General features: G+C 39.3%; 1 pseudogene; it reads right to left on the minus strand.

Annotated features, from left to right (window-relative positions):
* Window positions 1-21,982: 21,982 nt before the first annotated feature.
* LOC145088416 (3-ketoacyl-CoA synthase 12 pseudogene) lies at window positions 21,983-23,584 on the minus strand (annotated as a pseudogene).
* Between the last annotated feature and the right edge of the window lie 1,957 nt (window positions 23,585-25,541).

Raw genomic sequence — 25,541 nt, forward strand, 5'->3', positions numbered from 1 at the left:
CGAAAGAGACCAACCTTGATACCGAAGGGTCCTTATTCACACAGCTGTACTCATGAACAGTCTCTAATAACCGTTGGCCCTAGTTTCAAGGCACTTTATGGGGCATGATCATTACAACGGCTATTGATTGAAAGTTTTCAGGAACACGTAGCCTACTCTATTTTTGGAAACGGTTCATCTTTGAGATTAACATATAAAAGGGATAATCTTTTTTGATAATCATTACGCGATTCAAATTTCTTAGACGAACAAAAAACCCTAATTTTTCTTTCAAGCAATTTCTCTGAATAACAATGGCTGCTACTCAATCCAACACCGAAGAAGTTATCTCACAGTCTCTTATCAAGATTCAAAGCACAAACTACCAAGTTGATCCTAATGTCTCATCCTACCCAGAAGAATTGAAGATGTTGATCGTTGCACTGAAAAGGTCACCATTATCAACTGCTATGTTCAGTTCTTTTCCTGTTCCTATGACTTGGTTGTCAATGGCGGCTTTAACTGCGTCATACAACTATGCAACAGATGTCATAACTTTCAATCTGGTAAATAACAAGAGGGTTCGTCTTAACAAGAACATGTTCATTGACTTCCTGAACATTCCTCATAACCCACCGTTCTTTAAACCCGCCAATTCACAAATTATCTTCATGTTCAATGAGATGGGACATCAACCCACTCTTGAAAAGATAAGTGATTTCAGGAAATCCAGCTTACCATGTATTTGGAATTTCTTATTTGGTATCTTTCTAAGATGTTTAACTGGAAGGAGTGTAGGTTTAGACAGGGGACGAATGGAGGTTTATGCCATGGTTATGGGTCTTTACTATGATTTAAGTATTGATTATGGAACTCAGCTTTGGAAGGAGTTCAACAAAAGCCTAGAAAATACAAGTGTTGATAGGGGGATTTCTTGTGCAAGGTACTGGAGTTTGATTTTAGAAAAAGTATACACAAAAGAAGGCATTCAAGTTCCTGAAGATGGAGAAGTTGCAGAATTTTCTTTGTACCAGTTTCCTAAAGTTGTTAAAGATGATGAAAATATCTTCACAAGTGTCGCGAGACTTCCTGATGCAATGCTTCACAAAGTTTCTTCTACTCACAAGGTGTTAGTTCGATACATGAAGACTTTTGATCCTAATATGCGAACGGGAGTGTTACTTGAAGTTAGTGCTGAGTCATCAAAGAAGAAGAAGAAGACTCAAAAGGAAGAAAAACACGAATCTTCAAAAGTGTCAAAGGCTGAAGGGGCTGAGAAAGATGAGCTTTCTCCCAAAACTATGAAGGAGATTATATCGACAAAATTAGGGGTATTAAAGAAGCTTCGCAAATCATCACACACGACGACTACTTCTCTTACTATTCACAAAACTGAAGTGAGTAGTAAGGGGGATGTGTTTAGAGACGTTCCGGCTCCTGTTTCTCCTGGTTCAAAGAGAAGAAGAGCTCAAGAGGTTGCGAAGCATATTACTCAAAAGCTCTACAAGAAACGGAAGATGATTATTCGCAATGAATCATCAGATGATGAAGTGGTTCCAGAGACTCCACCTGTTTCCCTTTCCACATTGGTAAATATTTCTCTTCTAATTACTTCGCAAATTTCCACCACCACATCCATTCCACTTGAAGTTGTTACAAACAAATTAGTAAATGAAGAGGAACTTATTTCTGATAAGGTTGTAAACGTATCTGATATGGGGACACCTATCACGAATATTGAACTTACAGTGCCAATCAACTTATCTACTTCATTACCACCATTTCCTCTTCCGAATACAAATACAACCACATCATCCATATTTGATCATCCTTTAAAACATCCCTTTACTACATTGTTTCCATCTCAATCACCTGAAACACCACAACCTATACCTTCGCAAGCTCCGTCTGATGAAGAAACCGAATGAGGAGGTTTTGGAGGAATGTTTGAAGACTTACACTTTGATTCAGAGGAGGAGGAAATACCTGATCATATGCTTATATCAGGTAAGCAATTTAAAATCCTGAATCGAAAGTTGAATGCAATTATTCAATCACAAGCTGATTCTGGTACAAAGTCATCTATATCGGGTTTGGAGGTTGAATCCATGATTAAAGTTGCAGAGAAACGTATCACTGCCAAAGTTGATGATTCAGATAAGAATAATGAGTTTCGCATTCAAGCTCAAGGAAAATCTTTTGATGGCGTTATAAAAGATTTGCAAATTGTTACAAAAGAACAACATGTTCTTTTTGTACAAGATGTGAAGAAGGTCAGGGAAGATGTGAACTTCAAAATTGAGGAGTTAAAGAAAGAAATTGCAAAGGAGCTTCATGAGATTAATTCGCAAAATTTGGATGTACAAAAACGTGTTGATATTGTTGCTGAAGCACTAACCAAGCTTGCTACAAATTATCAATCGTCTGTTCAAATTATCGAAGCCAAGCATCAAGAGAATAAGGAGAAGTTTTGAAAATTAGTTCAGTTGGTTACTGAATTAAAAAGTTGTGTTTTGTAGCCTTCTCAACAATCAATTCTTACTCTAGAATTTTTAACCCTTAAAGTCAACACTTTGGAGCAAGCTATTCAGAAGGCGTTGGCCCCGATTACCAATTTTACTTCTGTTTTGCCAAAGAATGCCCCACCTGCTTTCACAGGGGTGCAAGGGGGAGAAATAAAAGGAAGTAAAGGAGAGGATGCGAAAACTGTTGGGAAGATACATTCAACTCATCTTAAAACAGCTTTGCCTGTAATCACGAAACCAATTTCTTGGACAATAGTAACAACGAAGTTAATTTCTAAGGGAATTACAATTGATTCAACAGAAAGAGGAAGTTCAAGTAAGAAACCTCAAACAGTAAATACTAGAAAAGGCAAAGAGGTGTTGATTGAAAAGTCCAAAGAAGAAAAGAAAGTTGAGGTTGAAGCTGAAATGGAAAAACAGAGACAAATTCAGAGCATACTAAGGCAAAGAGCAAGTGACCCACCAACGTTGAACAAGGGTGATCCTGCGAAGTTGTACTCGTTTGAAACCATTGAATCTAAAGTTTTGGGGAATCACTTGTACGAGTTTGAGAAAAAACCTAGAAGAAGCTATGATGTTGCAAACTCAGACAGATGCCAACTTGATTTTCCAATAAACGAAATGATGTTTATTACGACGCAGTACAAGATCAGTGAAAAATTTGAAAATGCTGATGAGTACACTTACTTGAAGATCAGATTTCATGTTGTACTTGCGAAGGATCAAGAGGAAGTTTGGTATTTAATGAAAATCAAGAAAGTTCTAACACTCAAGAAGGATGTAATGTTCGAGAACATGTTTCAAAACTTTCGATATTTTGTTGTTCGTGCAGATAACAAGGCATTTGATTTTACTATTGCCGATTTTCCCTTGATGAATCTAAATGATCTCATTCAAGTGGCCCATATCCTGAAAGACATGAAAGAAAACAAGCTCAAAGGATATGATACTGATGTGTTCAAATTTGGTTTCGCACATATCAAGATATTCATAGATAACTACTATGATTGCTTAGCTTTGACTGATGAAGAACTTGCATCATGCCTTGGAAGAAAAGTTACAGTCTCTTGGGAATCAACTTTGCCTCAAACAGAATTGAAGAAGTATGCAGATGGGGAAATATGCCTTAAATCTTTTGGCATGGTTTTCGCAGGAAAAGATACGAAGGGGAAGCCTAAAAGATTTTTGTTTAAAGTCTCAGAGATAGAAAGATACACCACTTCGCAATATACGAATTTCATTGTTCATATGAATAATTGCATGAAGAATAATGATGGAGACAGGAAGGAGCTTAAAAGATAATCACTTGGTATTCAAAAATCCGAAGAACAATGCACTCAGCTGTTCAGAATCTCACAAAACGAATAGCTTCGACTGTTTACAAAGGAGGAGAATGTAGAGTCTAGATGTTGTAAAAGTCGAAGTGTTTGTTTTCTTTAGTTTCGCATATTAGTTATTTTACTAAGTCTTCATTTGTGTGAAGCGTATAGTTCAGGACTTAGTATATTTTTTTTACACTCAGGCTTCCTATAAGTAGGGACTAAGGTTAGAAGTAGAGATATCTAATACGAGTGATTCATTAATCATTTGCAAGTTCTCTCTGCTTAAGTCTGTAATCAGTTTCTTCATCAATATAAGATCTGATTAATATTTACTTCTTGTGTTCATTCTTTTCATTCATATAATCATGATTGCTTTCTAAATCTTGATATCAATTCACTTCATCCTGGCCTAAGATGTCCAGGGCTTCCCGTCTACACTTCTTTTCCCCAGAGGAGTTGAATTCCATACTGTTGTCTGTTACCCAAACACTTCAAACACCTTCCCAACCGCAAGGAGACTCTTCTGCCTTTTCTAGAACTGAGCCGAGGCTAGACATGACCCTAGGTCAAGGAGACTAAGGAAGCTCAGGAAATCCTACTCTGCTTACATCTGTAACAGGTGGTTTAGGCACGGTGAGCACCAATGTGCAAGGATCCATTAACCCGAGGGACACCTCGGTGCGATACCAAGGAATTGACGAAATTGACCTCAATAATTCATGGAGAAAGTATCAACCATCAAATGAAACTGAAGCCAAGAAATATGCCGCTTTCCGTAGGGCATTCCAAGCAAGAAAGGCATGACAAACAAAGCAGCTTCAACAGAAACAACAAGAAATCCAGTCTGTAGCGTCGTAGCGAAGTATTGGGCAGACGCAATCAATAATACCAATACTGTATCTACTATCTGAAAAGTTTAAGCTTTGATGGACGAAATGGCTGATACAATCCGCAAAGCTCAAGATGCGACTGCTGATCAAACTCCTTCAAAGCCCTCTCCATCTCCAGCTACCAAAGACTCTCTAGATGCAGGCACCGAAATAGAAGTCAGCTCTGCTCCCACCTTCGGTTTTGATGACGTTGATCTAAATGAGGTTAATCAACCTAGTCCTTCAGATGATGACCTCATGATGTTTGATGAAGAAGAGGAATCGAGTGGTTCTCAACACTCAACCTCTAAGCCCAAGGAGAAAAAGAAAAAGAAGAAGATGGTCGTTTCAAGAAAAGAATTCTTAAGTCTACAATCCAAAGTACATCAAATTCTTGCCGCAGTCAAGTCAACTCAAACGCAATCAGAAGACCATCCAGTACCGCAGCCCTTGATCGAAAGGATTGAAAGATTGGAGACTAGGGAACGTCTAGCTGCTGAAAGAATTTCTCTCAAAGTTGAGATGGGAATTCGGTCCCTCGACAACAATCGCCAAGAAGATCACAAGGAATTCATGGCTGCTGCAGAGCGCCTCATGTATGAGGTATCCAGAATCAAAGACAATCTGTAAACAACCATTGCGAACCAATCCTCTCTTTCCCAGAAACGGATAGCTGAGACTCACACTGCTTATGAGTCCACTATCTCAGTCCTTCATGCAACCATCAACAGACTCCAACGATCCCTATCTTCAAATTTCCATGGTCATGAAATTCTCCAACTGACAAAGGAGATTCATCAGCTACTCTTCAACACCATCATCCCTGACAATCAACAACTGGCTGATGTTCTTAAAGCTCATTTTCAAGAGGTGTGTGCCAAGGTCGATGGTCTCAAACAATGGCTTGAGGAGGCTCCGGACCTGAACTCCTCAATAGGGGGAAGTGAAGAAGACCATCATGAAGAAGAACACTATGAAGAAGATCATCAATCCAACAGTGCTTCTTAGAAAATTCCTTCACCGCAACCATCTCCTCACAAGAGTCCAAGCAATCAGTCACCTCCACCGCAACAAAAATCGTTCCCTCTCCTGAACGACCTGAGACTCCCCCTCACTTCAAGAATCTAGCTTCAAACATGTCATCTCCAAGCTCGAATGACTCTCCCTTCACCAAACAGAAGAAAGCTGACTGGAAAGCAGCTAAACTTGCTGAGCTCATATGGAGAGAATGCGGTTTCGACACTGTAATGGATGAATCCTTGATAAACTCTTGGATCAATCCCCACCGTAGACTGCTGGACGATGACTATAAACCATATCTCACCTATGCTGAGCCCCCCCCCCCCCCTCTGATGGCTACTGGGATGTTCCAATCTCCGCAAATGCTAAATACTTCACAGTATTTGAGCAGTTTGACCGTAGCCTTCCGGATCACAAAAGACTACCCATGAAATTCGAGAGTATCAATCGATTCTATGCCAAACATGCCTCTCCCATAGAGAAAATCTGGTCTAACGATAGACCATATGCAGTCAAGAACTTCAAGCCCCAAAAATTCATGAAGGATGACTTCGTTCAATACACACTCACAAAAAGGAATCAAGACTATGTCCGCACCCAGCCTTACTTCCCCTGTATGAACCCAGAAGAAGTCTTTCTTATAGCAAAGGTGTTCCAAAACAAGTGTGAAAAGTATCCTTAAATGATCATATCACTTGAAAGGGCAAGCATTTATCTGAAGGAAACCGTCTGCGACTTCGTAAAGATTGATGCGGACATCCACCCAACCATTGCCAATAAGTTCGATCTACCACCACTAGATCCTACACCGATGCCTACCGAAGGTTATAAAGAAAGATCCCTAGGTGCAACAAACTTCCCTGAACTTGGAGTCATCTTCAAAAGGAAGATTGATCAGGTCAAATACTTCATTCCCATGACCTCCATGAATCGTCTTTCAAAGAAGCAACTTGAAATCTGTCGAACCGCAGTAGCAAAATCGAAACACACGACTGCCAAAGTCAAGTTCGAGATTTTAAGAAGGATCACCTGGTTGGAAAATATCAGGAAGTTTTGGTGGATTCTGATCAAGTTCCTTAAACTTGATAGGTGAAGAAAAAGTTAAAGAGGTCACTTAGGGGGAAATTGTTGAAACATGAAGTGACCCTCTTAACTTAGTTTACCGCAACCCACAAGATTCCACAGTCAAGCTCTCATTAGCAGCCTCATCCAAAGTAATCTATCCAACCGCAGTCTTACTTACTTTACTTAGTTTAATTTTATCTATCTTTTCTGTAATACTCTCTATTGTCCAGTATGCCTTGCATGGCTACTCTTAGAGATTGGATCAAATGTATTTCTTGAGTCTCTAGATATAGAGCTCATTCTTTCACAGTTTATAATCAATCTTTTACATCTATCCATCTGAACTATTTTCAAGTATATTTCTCTTATGCATCTCATCTCTTTCTTACTCTCTAAATCCTTTGGAACCTAACTAATATTACTTCTCTTCAAAGCAAGTCATTCGTGACTTTATCACTAAGTTTGATCTCACTCACTAACTTGGTTTGAATGCATTCCATGTTATGAATCAACTTATGTGTTTACTTGATATATCACCTGGAGTCATTTATGCTTCCTTACATTTCCGCAACTAACTATCTAACTATCTAACACACTAACTTATTATTGTTGAGCTTTTAGATCCTTTGAGATTAACTAATTCCTCAACTATACTTGTTCTAACGTTTGTTCAAGTGTGTTTCAAGTTTTTCTCTCAACAATATATATATATATATATATATATATATATATATATATATATATATATATATATATATATATATATATATATATATAGTCAACCTGATCTAACAGATCAATAATCATAGCAACATCTTATAAACAGGATACTGATCTAACTGGTCAATAACATAACATTATCCTATATACCAGGATACCAACCTAACCGGTCTCTAACATAGCATTATCATATATACGAGGATACCGACCTAACCAGGTCACTAAGCATATTACCATCCTAACTACCAGGATGTAAATCAATAAGCATATGATGCGATAAACCCGGATACAAATTTGAAAAGGGCCGACATTGGTGCCTTCGACCCTGTTAGTATAGTAAGGACAACTCGCCCTACAAGTAGCTCGGAATGATAACGTCAAACTCCTCCAAATACAACTCCAACTCTAACACCTACATCCACCAATGATCCACTTCCATAAATTTCCAAGTTACTAAAATACCCCCAAAAGTCAAACTGGTCAACCCTTGGTCAAAGTCAAAGTCAACGGTCAAGGTCAACGGTCCATGTTGACCCAACTCGTCGAGTGCAGCTCACTGAATCTTCGAGTCCTTACAGAACTCGAGAAATTGTGAACACCCTAGTTGACTCGCCGAGTTTCCAGACAACTCGTCGAGTCCATGCATGTCCAAATGTCGGGAAAACCCTAACTGACTCGTCGATTCGTCTCACTGACTCACCGAGTCTATGCAAAAACCCACCACGACCAATCTTCATCTGACTCGTCAAGTTGACCATGCAACTCATCGAGTCCCTTCAGTCCAATTCTCATTCAGACAATTTTAAGCTACCCCAAAGCTCCAAATTGCATATCTAACCTCCTAGGGCATGGTTTCCACATAAAGTTGCAAACTTTACGTGCATACATGGTATTAAATGCCAAAACCAAGCTAAGGGAAAGTTTTAACCCAAAGAGAAAGGTCAAAGCTTGCTAAATCTGATAACTTTATGACTATAGGGATTTAGAGGAGGCCAGATCTGAAGTTAGAACTTCAGATCATGCCCAATACCCGAATAACCCACAACCAACTAGAAATGGCCCTAGACCTTTACATAAAGAGATCTAGCTAAAGATAAGTCAAGGTAACGACTTGTTAGCTTCAAATTGATGCCAAGATGATATAAAGTCAGATCCACAAGCTTCTCTTTGCTCCAAGCTTCTTAGACTTCAAGCCTTTTTCACAAAATCCACTTTCCAAGCTTCTTTACACACAAAAATGGTGAGTAGGCGAGATTAGGGTTTTCTGAGATCAAGATGGATGGTAAGGGAGGCTGAGACCCTTTAAATAGGGTGCAAAACCCTGTAAATTAGGGTTTCATCTTCCAGCTCCTACTCGTCGAGTCGGGGTCCTTCGACTCATCAAGAACCACATAAATCATGCGGGATGACTAAAACTCTACGCGACGAGTTGGGGCCTCCAACTCGTCGAGTAGACTTCCTTAATTGCATGAAACCCTAAATCTCATTCTTGGAAATCAGGATGTTATGCCGACAGACTGAGTTGTAGGGTAGTGAGTGCACCCAGTGGAGTGTTGTGTATGAGGGTGACAATTACCTCCCAAATCTTGGATATGGTTAGGGAGGCACATACGGAGGGAATCAAGGATGATAACCAGAAGAAATAGAAGATTAAGGTTCAGTTTTCTACCTTTATCGGTGATAGCAGTGGATCGTTGACACAATGTGGTAAGGTCTGGATTTCGGATACTGGAGGCGTGATGCGGATTTTGGTGGATGAGGCATACAAGTCTCGACTTTCTATACATCCTGGTGCGACCAAGATGTTGCAGGACTTGAGACTTAGGTATTGGTGGCCCTGCATGATGATGGAGATTGCAGGATATGTAGAGAGGTGCTTGACTTGCAGGAAAGTCAAGGCCGAGCATCAGTTGCCTCATGGAAAGCTACAATCTTTGAAGATTATCATTTGGAAATGGGAGCATATTTTTATGGATTTCATCATGAAATTACCCCGTACTCCTTGTGTATTTGATGTTATTTGGGTGATTGTCGACAAGCTGACCTAGAGTGCCCATTTCCTTGCTATTCGAGAGAGTTCTTCGGCTGAGAAGTTAGCAGATATTTACATTCGAGAGGTGATATCTCGTCATGGGGTGCCAATTTCCATCATTTTAGATAGGGATGTTCATTTTACTTCCAGGTTTTGGAAGTGGTATCATGAGGAGTTAGGTACGAGATTGCACTTCTGTACTACTGATCACCCTCAGACCGATGGTCAGAGTGAGCATACGATTCAAAGTTTGGAGGATATGCTGAGGTCTTGCGTCAATGACTTTGGTGGGAGTTGAGATACCTACCTTCCTTTGGCTGAGTTTTCGTACAACAACAGTTACCACCCCAGTATTGGTGCACCTCCCTTCGAGCTTCTCTACGGGAGGATTTATTGCACCCCGATATGTTGTAATAAACAAATAAATGAAAGTACATAGTTATTTGTTGTATTTGACCTATTATAGAAACAAATTCAAGATCCAATTATACGATTTTGGGTTTGGAAGAATGAAAAGAAAAATATAAACATGCAACCACTCATCCATGGATGCATCAACAGTCTTTGTTCCAACTTCCACCTTCGCCCTCTTAGTTTTTTTGAGTCAGATAAATAAACCAGAAAAGACAACAAAAATTATTAACTTTATGTGATTTCCTAATTAAAAAAGTAACAAAATTTCTTACCTTTGGAAAGATTTTATAGCTGACCATGAACCCATAATCCAAGGAGGACAATAAGAGCAAGTCCAAGAGAAACAAAGAACATTGTCTCAACACTAACAATAGAAAGATAATAATTCTATTCAATGGAAACATAATAATTCCATTTAATGGCTAAATCAATAAAACAATAAATTACCTTATGCTTTCTATATTTTCTCGTAAAATGACAAAGTTGCAATCTTTGATTCATAAGAAGATGTCTTCTTGAGAGTATTTGAGATATAAGATTCAAAATCACACATTTTCATTAAACTGCGTGAAGCCTATACCAAAACTAATACCCTCAAAATTTTGCTAATAATTTCTCTATAAGGAATGATTTACCTGTGTAGCACCAACTATATCATCTACAACTTCCCTGATCACTTTTAGCCTTGTTAATGTGTACTGACACTGTGTAGGACAATGCAAATATGACTAACACATCTTTATAAAAATAGAAAAACTAAAAATAAAGAAGAATTAACTTGAAGAACATACTTGTGGATGACTGAGAACCATTTTAAGATCTTCAATTTGGACATCATGATTAACTAACAAACAATGTCTAACATAAAGTTGTACCTTTCCAACAATAGGTAACATGTGTCGAAGTAATAGATCATTGTCTCTATGGATGCTACCTACAAGAGAATTCTCAATTGGTAAAACTGCTCTGTCAACAATCCAGTTTCAACTGCCTGAATCCAAAATTTTGTGACGTTCATGGTGAGAGATATATGTTCTGCTGCCATTCTGTTCATATTTATGACTGTAAACAATCGATCAATCAATTTCAAAACTTCTTTCAGTAAATGTAACTTCAACAAAGGAAATCATATATTATTTGAAACATAAATCAAAAGTGGAGAGCAAAATTCTGTAACATCCATAAAATTTAAACTTTTCAAAAAAATCCTTTTGCTATAGAAGTGTTTACGAAACCCATTAATCCCAAAACATTATTTTAAAATCAAAATCTTTCTCAACATAGTTTTCAAAACGTTCACATTATCAGAGTTTCCTAGAAATCATCAATTCAAAATACGAGGATGTGTACGGTCATGCCTTCACCTTGCCACGATCCAATGAAGTACCTGAAACCATATACCAAAATTGTAAGCACGAAGCTTAGTGAGTTCCCCCAAAGTACCAACACCCAACCAGATAACATATACAAATAACAACATGCATACTGAGCCTTCAGCCTGACTAGACCTCCTCATAGGGCGTACAACCTATCTGGACCGCTCCCGAGCCTTTGGCACGACTGGACCGCCTCGAAGGGCCTACAGCCTATTCGGACCGCTCCTAAGCCTTCGGCATGACTCGACCACCTCGCAGGGCCTACAACCAATCCGAACCGCTTGTCGGGGCTTCGTCCTGATTGGACCGCCTCATAGGCCTTCAGTCTATCTGGTCTGCCTTGGGTCTGTTAGCCTTCAGCACATAGAAGGACCGCCTCAACCCAACCATACACACACATGTCGACATATACATAACTTATAAAAACATAATCAATCAACAGGAAAGCACATATCATATAGATCAATAAGCATCGCATCATCCTATCTACCAGGATACGGATCTAACAGATCATAACAACATAGCAACATATTATCTACCAGGATACCGATCTAACAGATCATAAAAGAAAACAAGTATACTATAACCATAATAACAATCCAAAGGGTCGGCCTTGGTGCCTTCGACCCATAAGTATAGTGAAGGAAAAATCACCTTGCACGGTCGAATACACAGACGATCTATGGTTGTTGGCTGCTAGATCCCCGAATTGCCAACATCAAGACAACACCCCATCAGCAACTGATTCCATGAACAATCTTGGACTGCGGATCCATTATCACATGCGTGCTAACAATCACCAAAATGACAATCCATCAACATTTAGCCACTGACTCATATAATGAGTCCAATTCATGGTAAAAGACCTTTTTACCCTTCCTCAAGCATGGCCCAAAGTTGAGGCCCAACTAATGAAAAAAGGCCCAACATCAAAATAAACTCCTTAAGTCCGATTATAGCCTAATTTTCCAAATTAGGCCTAATTCCTTTCATGGCCTTCACTTAAGAAAATCCAGCAAGCCAAAAGCCCAAACCATAAAATCCCAAACGACCCAACACAACCCAATCCAAACCAAACCTAAATCTTGATCCAAAAGGCCCAAATTACACTAAGGTCCACACTTGGCCCATTTTCCAAATTGGGCCCAACTCCTTATTGGGCCTTATCCAAAGGTCTGATCCTCTAATTAGCCCAAAACACACTTATTCAGTTAGTCCGTTAGGGCCCAAGTATCAAATCCTAACAGATGGCCCAATACCCGAAGCCCAAGTCCGAAGTCCAAACAGAGGACGTACGCGGAGCGTACTCCTTTGGTACGTTGGGCGTACTTGACCTTGCATTGACCACCATTGGGGTGGTTGACTCCATACGCGGGGCGTACAACTTACGTGGGGCGTAACCTCGCAAAGACCAAAATCATGATAAGTGCTTAATGGCTTAAGCACTTAAGCCCAAACTTCATATCCATGACTCAAAAGCACTCTAGAACCATAACATCTCAAACTTTAAGACTTTGGTAGACCAAAAAGGGCTTAATACATGGTCTTAATCCATTAAGACCTCCTACAAAGCACAAGGGACCAAACTAGGTCAAGGGACCTCATTTTTATGTCTTAGATCCCATCCTAGGGTCTAAAAGGACAACCCAAAACGTCCAAAAACAAGCATGCATAAAAATGAGATTTTTGGGAGAAGAAGAACATCGAAAAACTACAACAAGATCTAAGCAATGCAAGCACAAAGGTAGACATTTTTTTACCTTCTGGTGCTTCTTCATGAAATGTTGATCCAAGATCTACAAGCTTGCTTCACTCTTCAATCACCTTGATGCAACTTCTTCTCCAACCACACAAGAAGCACACTCTTAGGTCATACACACACTCTTGAGAAGCTAGGGTTTTGCCTAAACAACTCAAGGACTTGGAGGCTAGAAAAAAGATGGGAGAAATTGTCCATAAGATGCTTAAATACCCCACCAACATTAAGAATTGGGGTTTTCACCCAGACATACGTACATCATGCATACATATACGTACGCCCAGCTCACTAGGCACGTCCTAGTATTCTTAGCGTACTCACATGTACACCCAACGTACAACTCCTGCTCCATAAATCCCTATTTTGCCACTAGAGCTTCCCATGGCCACTCCATTCCAAACCAACGACCAAAAGTGACGTAATTAAAACTCAAGGGATGGATTTCAAATTAGTAGAAAACTTTAAAACTCTTCCCCACTTAAATTCGATTTCGTCATTGAAATCATTCCTTACCAATACTCATAACAAAACGACCAGCCTGTCGATGACAATCGTAAATTCTGCGCCTAGAACTGTCTTCTTGAAACAAATGAAACCCAAACAAAACTTCCATCCCTAGACACTAATCAAACCTTCAGTCCTTGAAAACCACCTATATTTTTCTGATACCTGAAATCTACAATGCCCTGATTTCTCGACTAACCACCCACGCTGAAACAACTCATGCGAACTCTCAATGAAAACAACCAATCATAACACTCCCAACTCTGATCATTCAACGGCCTATCCAGGCCTACTGAAACCATCCTCAAAATAGTTCTTCGAGCCCAGTGAAGAACGAATCCTCAATCTCGTGAATAGCACCTAATCTTACCTCCTCCGAGATCTGAAACCTAAAGTCTCAATGGTCTGACTCCCAGTAAGACCTCCCTCACTGAACTATCACCAAGCCAACCTCATAGGGTCTCGCACCAAACAAAATGCTTCCAATCCTTGATCACATGCTGCCTAAAAAAGGAAACAAAGTCACTAACCATATATAGTGACAACACACTTATATCCGACAGAAGGCTCAGATAATCCTTCGGGTAGAAGATTCATTCCTACAATGGTTAGACTCAGAAGAGAGTTGCACAACAGGGTCAACCAATTAATCTGAGATTATTTAATCCTGATGCGATTGACTCATCATTTCCCAAACACCCAGACTCTCCACGCATACGCGAAATCCGACGTTACTAATATCGTCTGAAACATGGATACTGCCCAAAACACTGATACTAGGAGCTTGGAACCTCCTCACAAGCCCAACCTTCACAATGGTAGAAACATCCATTGAATCTAACCCCAGTCCCTAACTGGAGCATTACCAAAACCATAAAGAATGATCCTCAAGACACACTGACCACGAACATATCCCAAAATCAAACCATAAGAAGAATCCCAAAATCTTAACACCCTTGACTCTTTGTTATGCCATTACCGACCACCGCTAGCAACAACGATCAAACCTTGAACTTTTGCGATACATCCAATCCTTACTAACTCAGGTGTACTCCCACTTGGGCACCCACTCGATACAATCACCAAGAACTTTACAACTTACAAAAGCATAGGGAATTTCAAACTTGAGAAACACAAATCTAACAACCACTTGCGAACAATTGGAATTATTGCATACAATTTTCCAAGACTTTCAGATACTTGACTGATACTTCCCTCAATCCTTACTGCTTCTCGTATCCAACCAACAAATTTATGATTCACCCGAACCCCATCAACGCGTCAACCCCGAAGACACTATAAGCAGAAGAAATGAGCCCTAAACACATAGACTTGGATGACACTCTCACAACATCGCTGAACACCACATAACTGCTACCCAAGCAATCCTTCTGAAAACAAAGTCACACACAATCCGCAGAAAAGATAATGCTCAGACTGTTGATCCAATCGGAAGCTGAAACCTAAGAGAACCATGTGCATAACTCGAACCAAGAGGCCTAAAGCCATCTTGCCCAGCTCACACAGAACGCCCCATACACATACTTAAGAGACCCAAAAATAATCCGAAGAGAAAATAAACACTAGAGATAATCGACAGGCCACCTTAATCAACAGAAAGCATCTTTAGGATCGGTCAAAACAAGACCCCATACTGGACTGAACGGGTTCCATGACTACACCACTAGCTCGAGAAAACCTTCAAGATGATTCTAAAGGCTACCAAAACCTGGTTCTGCTATGAACTAAGCTTCCACTCTACCGTTGAGGGTAAACATACTTGAAGACCGAAGGAATCATAAAATATACAATACTTCATGACAGGTTGGCCCGATCATTGAATCTCGGTTGACACCTCTAAACCTTCCAAGGAAACTTTGCTGAATGAGGAATACCCACGACCAATGGTTAAGGATACACTAACACAATAAATCAAGACCCTCATGGAACTAGACACACCCGCTTCTGGAAAAGATCCATCGATCAACAACTGCCCGACTAATCTGAAGACAACGATCTGAGACCACGAACTGCCAAGACCCTCAAGGACTGACACTCGACCTAAGAATTCCCAATTCTCCCCCACTTAGAACTCAAAACACCACTCACCGGTGGTGAACCAAGATATAACCCAAGCAACCCATCCAAGTACAACCATACCTGACCATGAAACAAATATCACTCGCACAATGGTCCTCCAGGTGCGGATCAAACGAACCTCATGAGTAATCTGAAATACAACTGAAGACCTCGGATCCTCCCATAATAACCCCTTACTAAGCATAGGCAACTGCCGGTTTACGATCCAACATACACCCTTGCATGCAACCCACACGACAATCCGACAACTGAGCTTCCCATCTCCCAAAGCTACGAATCTTGCTCACATCGCTAAGATACTCATGCCACAACAAACCACTTGCTCACACCAATTTGGACATGCTATTCCCAACCATTGTGAACAACATAACTCAAGCTGAGAATCTCATCTAACTCGAAAAACTAAAGGCAAAACTCCCTGCCGTAGATAATGACAACCAAACCGACAATCCACTACTTAAATCCCATATGTAATTCCAAACTGATCATGTCAACCGCTTCCTCCCCCTGTCTCGAGGCTCGAGGCATGAACCCTAACAAAACCCTCAAGACTTCCAATCAACATACTCACTCGGGTCTGAACCATTCAACCCACATCGATATCGCCATGGAGGCCTGAACAAACACAAAACCCATCCTCACCAGAGTAGCCCAAGCCAAAAGATCAACAAATACAAAACCACTGACTCGAACCATGGTATCAACCCATGCTATCTACTCTATCCGACCCTTAGAATCTCAGAAGTGCTCCTCGATTTGAGTATGGATCCTGTGCTTCCATTAGTACGGGCCCAATACTACCTTCCACACCTATCCATACTCTCCTCAAGAATCACCTCGGGTCCTCTAAGACTTGGTCACAAAATACTCTTGAGACTTGCTTAACAACGAAATAAATGCAACAGAATACTCTCTAGGCTATCCTAGGGTTCACCTACACCCCCTCTACCATCAGCTACTGAAAATCTCCTCACAATATCAATTAGCTATTCCATGAATACAATCACATGCAACAAAACTTAGATAATCCTTCGAGTAACAGACTCATCCCTACAACGGTTGGGCACAAACAAGAGCTGCGCAGCAGGGTTAAATCCGTCACTCTGAGATTATCCAACCATTTCTGTATACAACTTGACATATTCACCTAATAGCTAACTCACATCACTCATGAGTTCCACAAAGCATAAAGCAAGCAACATTCGAGCAGAGAAGCCAACAAGCACTAAAATGCAATAAAATCAAATGCATCCTCGTGTGAAATCCTCGATCTCCAACTCCCAGCACCACATGTACACCTTCACCTTGCCCTCACCCTCTCAAGAGTGGTTAATAATTCCTCGTGCTGACCCTCTATACACTGCATCCGCTCATGAAACTTCCACTAACCATATAACACTCGTGTATGCTAGCCATACATAACGCTGGATCCTATAGACAGTCGAATACCTGATCCTATCCTAAGCCCTTCATCAAACAGGAACAAGAAATAAGGCTAAATCAAACATTCTCAGCCTATAGAATCTTAGTTATGTACAACTATGATGCATACACGGAGCAACTACAGTAATGATGTCAATTTCATATAAAGAAGAATCCTAGGCTATTAGGCATCATATAATCAGGCAATTCTATCATACAATTCCTGAAGATCCTTAGTTTATCACTAGCATGGTGTTCTAACATGTCACAACGTCAAATAACAATATGGTATTTTGGGGTCAACTTATTGGCTCCGGCTGATCGTGCACATCGCATCCTCTTTAAGTATTTTTGAAAACTATTTGAAAATCTTTTTCCTTAGTTTGAGACTGGATTCACACGAGTGTTCCTCCAATTCACTCAAACCAAGGCTCTAATACTAACTTGTAACATCCATAAAATTTTCATAAAATTTAAACTTTTCAAAAAAATCCTTTCTATAGAAGTGTTTACAAAACCCATTAATTCCAAAACATTATTTTAAATTCGAAACCTTTACATAGTTTTCAAAACATTCACATTATCAGAGTTTCCTAGAAATCATCAATTCAAAACATGAGGATGTGTACGGTCACGCCTTCACCTTGCCACGATCTACTGAAGTACCTGAAACCATAAACCAAAATTGTAAGCACGAAGCTTTGTGAGTTCCCCCAAAATACTAACACCCAACCAGATAACGTATACAAATAACAACATGCATACTGAGCCTTCAGCTTGACTGGACCACCTCGCAGGGCCTACAACCTGTATGTACCGCTCCCAAGCCTTCGGCATGACTAGACCGCCTCGTAGGGCCTGCAGCCTATACGGACCGCTCCCGAGCCTTCGACATGAATAGACCGCCTCGCAGGGCCTACAGTCTATCTGGACCGCTTCCGAGCCTTCGACATGACTGGACCGCCTCGTAGGGCCTATAGTCTATCCGGACCGCTCCCGAGCCTTCGACAAGACTGGACCGCCTCGCAGGGCATACAACCTATCCAGACTGCTCGTCAGGCCTTCGGCCTGACTGGACCGCCTAATAGACCTTTAGTCTATCTAGGCCGCCCTGGGTCTGTTAGCCTTCAACACACAACATGACCGCCTCAACCCAACCACACACACACATATGTCTACATATACATAACTCATAAACACATAATCAAACAACATGCAAGTACATATCATACAGATCAATAAGCATAACATCATCCAATCTACCAGGATACCGATCTAATAGATCATAACAACATAGCAACATCTTATCTACCAAGATACCGATCTAACATATCATAACAACAAACAAACATACTATTACTAGGACAACAACCCAAAGGGTCGTCCTTGGTTCCTTCGACCCACAAGTACAGTGAAGGAAAACTCACCTCGCACTGTCGAATACACAGACGATCTCTCGTTGTTGGTTGCCAGATTCCCGAATCGCTAGCATCAAGACAACACCTCATCAGCAACTGATTCCATGAACAATCTCTGACTGCGGATCCATTATCACATGCGCGCTAACAATCACCAAAATGACAATCCATCAACATTTAGCCACTAACTCGTACTATGAGTCCAATTCAGGGTAAAAGACAATTTTACCCTTCCTCAAGCATGGCCCAAAGTTGAGTCCCAACTAATGACAAAAGGCCCAACATCAAAATAAACTCCTTAAGTCCGATTATGGCCCAATTTTACAAATTAGGCCTAATTCCTTTCATGGAATTCACTTAAGAAGATCCAGCAAGCCAAAAGCCCAAACCATAAAATCCCAGACGGCCCAACACAACTGAATGTAAACCAAACCCAAATTTTTTTTTTACAGAAGGCCCAAATTACGTTAAGGTTCATACTTGGCCGAATTTTCCAAATCGGGCCCAATTCCTTATTTAGCCTTATCCAAAGGTCTGATCCTCTAATTATCCCAAAACACACTTATCTAGTTAGTCCATTAGGGCCCAAGTATCAAATCCCAACAGATGGCCCAATACCTGAAGCCCAAGTCCGAAGTCCAAACGGAGGACGTACGCAGGGCGTACTCCTTTGGTACGTTGGGCGTACTTCGCCTCGCTTTGACCACCATTGGGATGGTTGACTCCGTGCGCGAGGCGTACAACAACTTACACGGGGCGTACCCTTGGAAAGACCAAAATCATGATAAATGCTTAATGGCTTTAGAAATTAAGCCCAAACTTCAGATCCATGACTCAAAAGCACTCTAGAACCATAACGTCTCAAACTCTAAGACTTTGGTCGACAAAAAAGGGATTAATACATGGTCTTAATCCATTAACACCTCCTACAAAGAACAAGGGACCAAACTAGCTCAAGGGACCTCATTTTTATGTCTTAGATCCCATCCTAGGGTCTGAAAGGACAACCCAAAACGTCTAAAACGAAGCATGCATAAAAATGAGATTTTTGGGACAAGAAGAACATCAAAAAACTACAACAACAAGATCTAAGCAATCCAAGCACAAAGGTAGACAATTTTTACCTTATGGAGCTTCTTCATGAAGTGTTGATCCAAGATCTACAAGCTTGCTTCACTCTTCAATCACCTTGATGCAACTTCTTCTCCAACCACACAAGAAGCACACTCTTAGCTCATACACACACTCTAGAGAAGCTAGGGTTTTTCCAAAATGACTCAAGGACTTGGAGGATGGAAAAAGATGAGAGAAATGGTCCATAAGATGCTTAAATACCCACCAACATCAAGAATTAGGGTTTTCACCCAGACATACGTACACCATGCGTACGCCCAGCGTACTAGGCACGTCCTAGTACACTTAGCGTACTCACAAGTACGCCTAGCGTACTCACAAGTACGCCTAGCGTACATCTCCTGCTCCATAAATCACCATTTTGCCACTAGGGCTTCCCATGGCCACTCCATTCCAAACCAAGGACCAAAAGTGACACAATTAAAACTCAAGGGATGGATTTCAAATTACTAGAAAACTGGGGTGTTACAATATCAAACTAATAAAGACATTGAGTTTACACTGACATGAAATTTAGTGTTAGATAAAAATGTAAGCTATGGAATTGGAATTGGAATTCTGGATTCTAAAAGATAAAGGAATGTTGTATAACTAACCTGTTAAATGAATGAGGTTTTTACGATTGTGAATTCAATTTCGCTGATAGATTCTTGTAGATATCGAAGTTGGTGAATTGTTGTAGTGGTCCAACCAAATATTGATAAATTGGGGGTAAAATATCATTCTTACTTTCAAATAAGAATTTGTCAACTCTCTGAGGAAGAACGTGAGCGAGGAGGGAGCAGGAGATGATGCGATGATAGAAATAAGGAAGTAATCAGATTCCTTTTGTGAAGGACCTTTCCAGTATACTCTTAATATCTTAAATTGAGGCACCATCAGCGCCCTGTAACTCCTCAACAAACCATCGTAGTTGATTGCCAGTCATATGGGACCTATCATTGAAGTATTTTCCAAATGATTCTTTTACATCAGACGACAAATCGGTTCAATCGAGATAAATTCAACCGAACCTCAGATGCGATTGGAAGGTCGTTCGCATATCTACTGGTGATGATATAGATATTAATGAGTGTAGATTGGAAATCGTTGATTAGCGACAAAGGTAGTGGTGGTTGATGGAGGGAGTTGGGAGGCGGTCGATGTACAAGGAAAAGATGTTGCGCAGAAGACATGTGTGTGTGTGTAAGAGAGAGAGTGAGAGGGAGAGAGAGAGAGAGAGAGAGAGAGAGAGAGAGAGAGAGAGAGAGAGAGAAATTGATGGATTTTTAATTAATTGGTATTTTATATTTTATTGATTTTTGAAAATATATTTTTTATATTAAATTTACCCTTAAGGTTCTTTGATAAAAACCTAAAATGTCATTAAATTTACTTATAATTACAATTATGCCACTTTTGATACAAACCATTAAAATTTTTGGTCTAACGTTCCACCTTTAGTTCTCGATTCTTAGAAAACTTTGAATTCTTAAATGATCATTCATCTCTCTCTTTCTCTCTCTCTCTCTCTCTCTCTCTCTATATATATATATATATATATATATATATATATATATGTGTGTGTGTGTGTGTGTGTGAGAAATATAATTTCAAAGTACGATATTCTAATACTTTCTTATTATACTCTCACACCTTCCAATATTATAATTTATAATTATTATTTTAAACAATAATGTTATATTGTTTTTTTTTTTTTTTAAAGATTGAGACTACGATAAACATATGGTATGATCCATTATAGCATTTTACTTTTGAATTTTCTAAGTGTTCTAAATTAGCCTATCTTTTTTCCCGACTATAATGTTGTAATTGGAAGACATGAAAAAGGGATATCATAATAACAAATTACAAGTAGAAAATCCAGATTTTATTACTTTCACACCTCTAAAGTTTAAATTCTGTAAAATGTCTCTGGTTTAGCAAACATATACAAACCGAGGCAAAATACGGGTTTTTTACTAGTTTACATTAAATATGATTGGCCGGTAGCGGAGGGGCGTGGGCTATCCAAATGGTGAGATTTACTATGTTTTTTAAGATTATGGTGAATGTAAATATTAAGATAAAAGTAAGCATTTGTTTAACAATCAATACTTAAAAAAGGACAACACAAATTAACGCAGACATCTATTTATATGATTCAAATCTTAAATATATAATACCCAGACTTTTATCACATGATATATTTGTGTAAGACATTTGTACCCTATAGAAGTACATATGATTTATCAATAAACTTGTACATCTATATGATACTTTTAAAAACACAAATTATATCGTATATGCATCTTTTTTCCTCGGCACAATTTTCTAAAGATGGTAACTAAACTTTAACTAAATACAAAATAAATTACACATAAAAAGAAACTCTACTAAACGAATTTCTATTTTCGGATACATAACTTTAACTTAATTAATGAAATTATAACACAAACTCTATACATATTTTTATATATCCAAACGTCCGAATTGAACTCAATCTCCTGATTCGATTGATGCGAAAGCTTGAACAATTTCAGGTGGTGGTATCCATGGGTCGTCATTAATCCATCCGTATTTCTCTAAATAAGGATTAGTTAACGATTTTGGTGGAAAGTTATCAACACAATCCTCCCAAACGTTCTTATCATCCAAATCCCTCAATACCTCCCACATACAACTATTACACTTGAACCCGGATCCGAACCCGATCATCAGAACCCGATCTCCCTTCTTCAATCTCTTCTTTGCCTCCATGTACCCTAAAACATACCACAAACTACTTGCAGATGTGTTCCCAAATCTGTGTAGAGTCATCCTCGATGGCTCCATATCACCTTCCGTTAATCCTAAGCTCTGCTTAACCCCGTCAATCACCGCCTTCCCACCTGGGTGCAAGCAGAAATGGTCCACACCCAACTTGAAGTTCAAAATCACCTTTCGTTTAACCCTAATATGCAAAAACTTAGCACCAAATTTCTGGATATTTGCTGTCAAAATGAAACAAAATAGAGCCGTTAATGGCAATATCTTTGGTGCTATATTTTTTAAGTTTTCGGTTAGAGCTCTTGTTGCTGTTCTTGGTAATGTTTTCCCTAGGAAAAACCCTACATGGCCTTTGTCATCTTCTTGTTGCCTGCAACATGTGTAAGCTTCATCGCTTGATCCCAAGTGGGTTCGAACCAGACACTTTAGCTTGAACATGGATTGCTTTTGTAGACTTCTTTTGTTTGTTAAAAGCACTGAAGCACCTCCACAACGGAACAAACAGTTGGTGAGGATCATAGACCTCTCGTTGCCGTTGTACCAGCTTGGTGCAATCGACTCTGAAGTTAAGACAAGAGCCAATTTGTTTCGATGAGTCTTGAACAGGTTTTGGACGATGTTTATAGAGATCAAACTCGCACTACATCCCATTCCTGACAGATTAAAAGATTTGACATCGTCTCTCATCTTGTAATGGTTGATGATACGAGACGTTAGTGATGGCACCGAAGCCATTACAGAGACATTGACAACCAATATGTCAATGTCTTGTGGAGAAACTCTAGATCGGCTGAAGAGCTTATCTAGAGTTTCTGAAAAGAACTCATCCATTTCATGCAGACTGTCGTTCAGACTTGAGTTAGTTCCATGGCCTAAGAAGAAGTTTTTAGGGCCGTAAGTTTCTTCACCTATACCCGAGCTAACTATTGCTCGTAACAGAAATTGGTAGTCTTCGATTCCCAAATTCTTGCATTTCCTGATCATTTTGCCGGAAAATTCAGTGGAGACTTTCCGGTCCTCCGTAGGCTTGAAGCACTCATAATGCAAGATGTAACATGATTGACTTATTCTTTTATTAATAAGTTTATAGAAGAGGTATAATAGAGATAGAGCCAAAAGGCATGCCGATATCACAAGCATCCTTTGATGCTCACTGTGTTTGTGTGTGTTTATACGACTCAATATCAACATTTATATAGGCAGCTAGGTGAGAAACCATATTAAGGTATTTTCCATCAGAAACCTTGGTAAGATTGAAATAAATGTTGCAATAAATAAAAACATTAAAATAATGTGGCACTTGGGTATAAAAGTCACATCATGTCGGGGGTAATATCATGCAAGTATTGCACCCGCTACACGATGTATTCAGTTGTAGAGACTCTTTGAAAATTCTATACCTACCCTAATGTTTTGTGTATCCTCGTTGAGTGGAATTGTGTATGCATACCTCCGTAATTTGAAATTTTATATGAATGAAAAGAACATATATAGTAACAGTCTAACTCTTTAGTCGTTCATACTTTTACAAAGATTAATTTATATGTTAGTTTTGTTAATATATATCACAAAACGAACATTTTTACAAAAATTAATTTAGTGACCATCATAGTTGTTAACCTCGTATGAGTCACATGTTGAATCGTACAAAGTCGAGCCATTTTATACCAGAAGAGAGTTGACTTTGAGTATTACTCGATTTTAGATGTGACTCGGTCAAAATTTACGAGTTCGTGCTTGACTAGTACCGAGTCGAGTTAAATCGTGAATCGGTCGAGTCATGTATCTTATGTGTAATAATGTGAGCTAGTTGGTAAACGAGGGTCCTAAGAACTGAATCCTGCTTCTGTGTATACAAAAGCAATGCGTACTTCATATTCTATTTAAAGAGGTGTGATATATATACAGTGGCGGAGCCAAGGTCAAACTAAGGGGTATCCGAAACCGATGGGTTTGGTTTTTCAGATTTTCAATTTTTCAAACTCGATTTCGGGTTTAAACCCAAACATATTCGAAAGTTTAACTTGCTGAAAATTGAGAAACTTATGTTGCTTATATAATAAATGTATAAGGGATATGTTTCATGTATGGCCGACGAAACAATTTTAGAATTATAAAAAATAAGAAACAAGTTGAAGGGATATATGACAGACACTGATAAACAAAATAAAATACACCTGTGTCAAGGCCGAGATTCAAAATAAAGACATTCAAGTTAAAAATTTAGCGCTTTATAACTTGGATAACTCGGTTTTTGTGTTTTATTTTCACAACGTTATAATATAATATGTATAAAATCCGTATAATGGTATATAAAATCCTTATATATAGCTGCAAAATCTTTAAAAAAAAATTAAAAAAGAAGATTCGAACTTGGAACCTCCAAAAAAACCCATTATCGCCATAACCAATTAAACCAACTACAACTTTTGTTATTTTTTTGCTAAACATATTTATATTAAGGACCACAACATAAACGAAATTTTCTGGAAAAATTTATACTACTAAATTTTTTTTAAGGGCATTCCGGGATCCAATTTAGATCCGCCCGTGGATATATATATATATATATATATATATATATATATATATATATATATATATATATATATATATATATATATATATATATATATATATTGTAACATCCCGAAATATCAGGAGTAGAGTTCAAGGGCTAAAAGTGTAAGTGTGAGAGGGCGACTCGGCGAGTCCACGATTGGACTCCGCGAGTAGGGTCGCGACTCTGGTCGCGTGTTAAGTGACCAACTCGGCGAGTAGCATGATTGGACTCGGCGAGTTGGTGCTGAGTGGAGAAAACCCTAATTTCGGAGGTTGAGCCCTATATAAAGAACATAACACTTCTTCCCCAGCCTCTTTACCTTCCATTTGAGTTCCAGAAACCCTAATTTCGTGTGAGCCTTCCTTGGAGAGAAAGTAGAGCCTTGGAGGAGGTAATTTTGGAAGGAAATTGAAGAGCAAGAAGAGTGGAGCAAGGGGCTTTGCAGAGAATTGGTTCATTCATCAGTGGAAGCTTTCATTTGAGGTAACAATCTTCTGTTTGAGCCTTTGTGCATCTAGATCTATCATTTGTGGGGGGGGGGGGGGGGGGGGGGTTGGGGCATAAATGAGGT

The sequence above is a fragment of the Lactuca serriola genome, chromosome 2 (assembly GCF_051521515.1).
Source record: "Lactuca serriola cultivar US96UC23 chromosome 2, Lser_US96UC23_V15, whole genome shotgun sequence".
NCBI classification, from domain to species: Eukaryota; Viridiplantae; Streptophyta; class Magnoliopsida; order Asterales; family Asteraceae; genus Lactuca; species Lactuca serriola.